The following is a 7,880-nucleotide window of genomic DNA, read 5'->3' on the forward strand; positions in this document are numbered from 1 at the left end:
ATCAATAAAATTAAAAAGCTAAAAAAGTTTGAAGAAAAACCCAAAAAATTAAATAAAAAAGCCAAAGATTGTAGATAATTATTTTTTAAAAAAAAAGCAAAGTCATAGGGAGAGGCACTATACGTAAATTATCACTAGCAGCGCACTTCCTTTTCTCTGTCCTTCATCCTCCTAATCATTTTAGTTGACACGAACCTGTAAATTATCGAATCGAATAGCTTTATTTTTTAGAGTGGAATGTCCCTAAGATAGAAGCTCGGTTTGATTGAATGAGCTTATGGAAAACGAGAGATTTCACCTTCAGTCAGGGATGTAGATTGATTAAAGGGAGTAATCACGTATTTGGCTCGTTCTACTGAAAATGTGGCCTTTGAATATTTTGTCTCTCCCTCTCTCTTCAATCATTCTAGAATATTTGCATGTATATAATAGTCATCTCCCCCTCCCAAAGAGATAAACTATAATGATTCGGTCCAATGAGAGCGGGGAGTAATCGTTGGGACTAGAAGGCCCTGGACAAGCGACTCCCAGCATGCTTCTAGGATGGATAAAGGGATAATAATGAACCAAACTATACATCAAGTAAGGAAATGGTGATTCTGAGATATATATGAGAAAATTGAAATTAACTTATAAAGGCACAATGGCAAGCTTTGCTTGCATGTACGTCAAATGACAAAACCTGAGGCTCGATATGGAACGGGTCAAAACAGACAATACCTCGAGTGAGTTAATCTAAAATTATCACATCAATTTATATTGTCAAATAGAGCTGAATGTGAACCAAATTATGTGTAGGCATAGAGATATATGCAAAAAATAAGTTTTATGCTATTTGGTATTGGTATTTGATATTCTGAGAGCATCAGCCAAATTTCAGGAGCCATGAAATAGTCCCACTGCCTTGAATTACTTTTGTGCCACCTCTCGACAAATATGCTTGTGTTTTCAGGATGCCCTTTTTCACGGTTAAAGTTGAGAAATGGGAGAAGCCACCGGGGAATTTCATGCTTGACCGAAAAGATAGGTTGGTTTTTTGCTCGCTCTAGGACAAGCACAGGTACCTGCGGCACAGGGCCGTGTGTTCCGACCCAGTTTCTGTAAAAGTTGTTTGGCATTTTTCAGAAAAAAATCCACCTTTATGTCTCCCTTCTGCTTTTCTACTTTGGCTTTGCTTCCATAAAATAATGCAGACTAAATTCTTTGCTTGTCCGACCAAAAGAAAAAAATTCTTTTCTTGACATGGTGGATTATTTAATTTCAAGTAAATATAACACTAAGAAGAAAACTTCTTCTTTTATTAATTTCGGTCAATTGAAGCTGACATGTTGATCAGGACTAAAAACGTGATGTTTAAATAATTAATGCCTTTTTGAAATGAAATCCCGTAAGAAAATTTAGAGAGAGAAGACGGAAGACGGAATTATGACAGCCACCTATACAATGTATAGTCATTTTCCTAAAGACAACTATTGCTTCAAGATTGGACGAAGCTTTACTAAAATGCTCTCAGAAAACACACAAAAGATTCGAACTACAGATTTCAAATCCGAAAGCAAAAATCTATAATATAATGAAAACTCGCTCTAAACCTGCACCAATGGTTATTTGCAATTAGGCATCAAACGGTCGCAACTGTGAATTCAATAGATGTAAAAGGAAGTGATAATTGCATAAGATAAACACTTGTTCACTACTCAAGCCCAAAACCTAAGTTTGGGTAATATTATAGGTATATTAATTTGAAATTTTTCGTGACATTAATCCTTTATATATATACATACACACCACTCGCACTGAATAATGGCTCGAAATCTTCAAAGGGGAAGCTGCTGGCTCCCACACGATCAATCAGTCATTTCCCTTGTCAAGTCATTGTTGTACACACCATACGAATCCCAAATCCACCAGAAAAATATTAACAAACACGAAAGAAAAATAAATAAATAAAGGACGACGCGGATTTTTGTCATGGACTTAGCATGCTTCTCGCATGAAACCAAACTTGTCTAAATCGTGAAATCAAATGATGTCACGCTATGAGACATAGGACTACCCAAAAAAAATTCGTGACAATAATAGCCTCCCATAACATAATTGTTGTGTCATGTCGAGTACTTGAAGCCTCAATTTTAGAATTTTCCAAATTTTTTAAACTTTATTTTCAAATTCCTAATGAGGTGAAAAGGTGTTGGCATCTGAAATTACGCAATGCTATTTACATGATAAGGTTATTTAACTAAAAGTTTTGCAATATCAAACCTAAGATGCGTGAAGTTCCAAACTTTGTTAAAATCTAAAATCAAGGTTGCTATATATCTTCATATAATGGATGGACACATTATGGTGACCTTGATTTTATGGGCATGTTTAGTTTGGTTAGAAAAATTCAAGTTTGAAAAACCAAACCTAAATTAGTAGCTTGCTTTTGACATTTTGAAAGCCAAAATGAATCAAAAGGGTGAACTAAATCTCATAAAGTTTGTGATGAGACATTCATTGATCGGCCACCGGTTGTGCTTGAATACTATGATAAATTCGTCTTTATGGAATGATCGAGTCTCTACATGCTATACCAAGTTGATTCATTTTTCAGATTTACTTACCTTATAGGATTTGCATCTTTGTCTTGAAATTACGTACCTCTCTTTCGTATGAAATGAAAGTTTTCTTTCCAATGAAAAGAAAACAAAGTTCTCATAAAGTTCTGAAAGAATATAATTGTAGACTATTGTAGCGCAAAAATTCAATTCCATGTACCGCATTTCATATTGCAAAAGGACTAAAGGAATGCCAGTGGTGGCAGAATTAAATGACCAAATTGGACCATGTCCTCTCTTGCTTCTGCGCAAAGGCAAAGTGCTGCTACCTTGGCTAACCAACCGACCTCTTGCTGTTCAATTGTGATTCATGTAGGCCCTTATAGAAAAACACAAGTCATTTTTACCGAAAAAACCAAAACAAAATATAGAACAGATCAAAATAAAAACTTGGAAACCAGCCAAAAGACATCACCGGGCAACCTAAAAGTCTTGGTATAAAAGCCCCTAAAAAATAGAAACTGGAAAAGTCTTGGTTGTTAGCACTTAAAACCTAAAAGTACCTTACTCCAAAATATAAATTGGACGTATATATCAGCACTCGTCCTTGATGTTCCTCAATTTAAAACTTACTGCACTGACTCTCCTCCCCCACCACTCACCCTTTGATGTTTCAAGTCTGTAAACTCAGTTTCTGCAGCAGCTGCAGGAGACAGCTGCACTCACAAACTGTGCCATGAAACAGGATACAGTGTTTGATGAAGACAAGGCACCACTAATTATAAAATCAAGAAAGGAAAACTTATCAATCCTGCTGTACAAAAGGAAAAGAAGAACTTCAAACATTTGAACTCCTTAAAGTTAGAGCACCCCCCAACCACCAAAAAAGGTAAAAGAAAATTCAAGAAAAAGAGGAAAGAAAATGAAAGAAGACAAATTTATAAAAGAAAATGCTAACCCAACTCATTGAAAACCTAGGAGGGGTAAAAAGAAACAACATTCCCACCAAAAACAAAAGATCAAATGCTAAGAAGATCCACCGGAGGCGATTGCGGCGCCGGCTGTTGCTGCTCCTTCCCATCTTTCGTCGTCGCCGAGGACTCGAGCGCCAAGCCTTGTGGTGGCAAGGACTGCGCCACCACCACCACCGAATCTCCTTGGCTGAGCCCGGCGGCCTCGGGCGCTCCGTCAGGATCTGGACGACCTCTCGCATCGTCGGGCGCTCCACCGCCTGCTCCCTCGGCGCACAGCATCGCGACGTAGAACACGTGCATGGCCTCGTGGAGAGGACGGCCGGGAGCCTCGGGTCGAGGATCTTCTGGACCTCCTCCTTGTTCGAGTTCGTCATCTTTCGCATCCACTGGACGATGTCCACCCCATCCCCGAATTCTCCGACCGGCTTCCTCCCACTAACTAGCTCTAATAGAACCACCCCGAAACTGTAGACGTCGCTCTTCTCATCCACCTTTAGAGTGTACGCGTATTCTACACACACCAAACAAAGAAAAAAACAACTATTAAAAAACCGTCGAGCAAACCAGAGAATCAAACGAGCACAAAGTCAAAGGTTAGTTGACAAGTTTCGCTAAATCAATTGACAAAAGAGCTCCTAAGAATGCATCCGGATTTGAATTCATGAGTTGGACAGGCCAGGTAGTCCTTGTCAAAGCTAGGCCGCATATAGCGGGTGAGATGTCTTGGTGGTATAGGCCTTTCGGGTGGACCGTCATATAATTCATGTGCTGAAAGCTGCATCAATCTCTACTTTCGGTTTGTCGAAAAGGATTGATTGCGAATTTTTCTAAGTTTCGGAGAAAAAAGAAGAAATAGTTCACATTGGACATGAGGGTCAAAAACAGGCATGAAGAAGAGGGAGAGACTTGAGCAAACATATGTACCTAAAATTCAAACAGTGACAGTAAAATCTCAGTCAAAGGTCAGTTCAGTTCAGCATATTCTTGGATCATTGACCAAGTGAATCATGGCCTCTAGTACAGATTTAAGTACTTCACCATTCGAAGATCAAACAACAACATCTATCATATCACTTTGTAACTAGATTTCAAGATCGAATCGAAACGTACCTGGCGCTATGTATCCATATGACCCGGCAATGGCGGACATGCACTCTGATGTACCCGAGTCCTGTAGGAACTTGGCGAGCCCGAAATCGGCGACGTGGGCTTCGTAATTCAAGTCGAGGAGGATGTTGTTCGACTTCACGTCCCGGTGGACGATCAGCGGCGAGCAGTCGTGGTGGAGATAGCACAGCCCCTTGGCGGACTCGACGGCAATCTGGTACCGCGTATCCCAGTGCAGGTGCCCGCCTTTCTTGCCGTGCAGGACCTCGCCGAGGCTCCCGTTGGGCATGTACTCATAGACCAGGAGGTTCGTCTCGTGGTTCGAGCAGAAGCCGAGCAGCCTCACGATGTGGCGAGTGCCGGATCCGCCCGAGGGTCTGGATCTCCGCGTTGAACCCGTGGTCGTGGGACGAGCCCCGGCTCATGGCCGGGAGTCTTTCACGGCGACCTGGTCGCCGTTGGGCATCGCCCCTTTGTACACGATGCCCGCGCCACCCTTCCCGATGATGTTATCCTCCTTCAGGGAATCCAGGATGTCGTCGCAGGTGAAGTCCAGGCGCTGGAACGCGGTCAGCTTCCACGCACGGGACTCGCCGGCCTTCTTCAGCGACCGGGCTTTGAGGATCGCGGCGATTGCGAACACGATTGAGCAGACGAGCAACCCGATCACGAGCAGTAGCTTCAGGGAGGCAGAGCGGACCCTTGGCGTGCGCTGGATGAGTCCCGTTCGCGAACCCCTCCTTGCAGGCACCCAAGTAAGGACCGCAAAGATCAGGATTGCCCAAGAACGATGTGTAATTGAAATAGCTGAACTGGCCGGTGCCCGGAACCAGGCCGGAGAGATTGTTATACGAAAAATCGACCGACGTCAAGCTCTGCATTGTGGATATTGAGGTGGGGATATTGCCAACGAGATGATTCCTCGACAGGTTCAAGTAGTTCAGTATCCTCATTCCGGTGATCTCGTTCGGAATCTCGCCTGAGAGGTCGTTCCGGCTGAAGTCGACGAAAGTCGAAACTTGCACTGGCTGATCTCCGGGTGATTGGGCCCGAGAACTTGTTGTGGCTGAAGTCCATCTTGGAGAGCTGCTGCAGCCTTAATCTCGGCCGGGATCGGGCCGAACTTGTTGCCGTCCAGAAGGAGCTTCTGGACTCCGGAAAGTCGCCGATGCTCGGCGGGAGAGACCCCGATAACCGGTTGTGGAGAGACTAATCTGACCGAGACTCGCAGCGACAGAGCCGTCGGTCAGGGAACTCGCCCTCGAGATGGTGTCCTGCAATTCGACCTGGGAAAGCATGGGGAGTCGAAAGAGCCCCTTGGGGATCGACCCGTTGAGAAATTCTCGCCCATTCGGATCCTGCTCAGGGACCGGCACTGGCCGAGCGATTCCGGGATCGGGCCGAACAGAAATTCCCGAGCGTGATCAATGTGCTGAGGCTTATTGCCCTTGCACATATCAGGAGGCAGAGTGCCGGTCAATTTGTTGGAGGAGAGATCGAGGAAAGTGGAATTTCCCGTTCGCACCGAGCTTCTCCGGGATGCTTCCGGTAGAAGTTGTTCTCCACAGCTGCAGCACCTCCAGCTGCGGCAGCTCGCCGATGAAGTCGGGTATGGAGCCGTGGAGCTTGTTCCGGAAGAGGTTCAGGAGGTCAGGTTCTTGAGCTCGGCGAGGAGGCGGGGATGTCGCCGGACAGCATGTTGTTCGACAGGTCCATGGACTTCAAGCTCTTCAGCTGGCCGATCTCCGGGGTCAGGGACCCGGAGAGGGAGTTCACCTGGAGGAACAGAGTGTCGAGGTTCTGCAGCCTGCCGATCTCCGGCGGGATTTCGCCGGAGAGACCGCAGCTCGCGGCGTCGAGCCGGACCAGCTCCGACAAGTTCCCGATCTCCGGGGGCAGGCCGCCGTCGTAGGTGTTGTAGTACCCGATGTAGAGCTCCCGGAGGCTCGTCAGGTTCCCCGATCTCCGGCGGCACGGCGCCCTCGAGCTCGTTGCCGGAGACGGCGAGGTACTCCAGGGACTGCCAGCGGCCGTACTCGGGCGGGATTTTGCCGGCGAAGAAGTTGCCGCCGAGGTGGAGGTGGCGGAACTGGAGCAGGTCGACGACGGTGAGGGCAGCTCGCCGGTCATGTTGTTGTGTAGGGTCCAGCACCTGGAGGCGCTTGAGGGCGAGCTCCGCGGGAAGGTGCCGTTGAAGACATTGTTGGAGAGGTTGAGGCGGAGGCCGGTGAGGGCGGAGATTTGCGGGGGATGGGGCCGGAGAGCTGGTTGGCGGGGACGGAGGTTGGAGAAGGAGGCGGAGGTGGGCGAGGTCGCCGGAGAGGGTGCCGGTGAGGTTGAGACCGGTGAGGTCGAGGGGAGACGACGCGGCCGCGGGGTCACAGCCGACGCCCGCCACGTGCAGTGGGCGGTGGAGGCGTTCCAGGAGGCGAGGGCGGCGGCGGGGTCGTCGGTGATGGCGGACTTGACGGAGAGGGCCCGTTGCTCGGGATGCCGGCGGCGGCGGCGGCGCGAGGAGAGGCGGTGGCAGTGGAGGTGGAGGAGGAGCAGGAACAGGAGCAGGAGGCGCATTTTTTTGGTGGGTCGCCGCCTAATGCAAGAAGCTCTAGGCGCTCTCTCTCTCTCTACTTTCTCTCTCTTTTCTCTCTACTCTTGTGCCATCTTTCTCTCTCTACTCTTGTGCCCTGGTTTTAGAGAGAGAAAAGTGAGGGGAGGAGGAGGAGGAAAGGTGGTGGTGGAGGTGGTTTGGGAGGGAGTGAGGTTGAGACAGTGAAGGGCAGAGATGGAGAGACCAGGGAGTGATTATATTGTGTCATTTTATAATTATATGATTAGTTTTACTTTTTCAAATTTTATTTTATTTTTATTCATTTGCTATTGGATAATGATTTATTTTCTTTTTGGTGAGGGTGAGAGGGTCCTTTTATTTTACAGATGTAATGCAGTTTGAGAGGTGTAAAATCGGTGACTCCTCGATCAAGGGCAAGGGAAATGAAATTGTGTTTCGTTCTTTATCCTCTTTTCTGAATTTTCTTCGGAGTGTTTTCTTTTTCTTTTTGCTTAAAACTTTTATTCTTTATAAGCAAGGATATATGTTTCTCATTTTCTCTATTGGAGAAGTTACTCTCTACTTGATTTCCATATGTTTGACAAATTAAGCCTCGAATAAAGAAAGGAAATCACAGCTTGACAATCTTATTTGAAATTGATGGAAATGGGAAATCTGAAATTCTAATTTCCGAAAAATAATTAATTAATT

General features: G+C 46.1%; 1 pseudogene; it reads right to left on the reverse strand.

The window, feature by feature from the left end:
• Positions 1–3,459: 3,459 nt before the first annotated feature.
• LOC120286648 lies at positions 3,460–7,297 on the reverse strand (annotated as a pseudogene).
• Positions 7,298–7,880: the final 583 nt, after the last annotated feature.

This window comes from Eucalyptus grandis, chromosome 8 (genome assembly GCF_016545825.1).
Source record: "Eucalyptus grandis isolate ANBG69807.140 chromosome 8, ASM1654582v1, whole genome shotgun sequence".
NCBI lineage: Eukaryota > Viridiplantae > Streptophyta > Magnoliopsida > Myrtales > Myrtaceae > Eucalyptus > Eucalyptus grandis.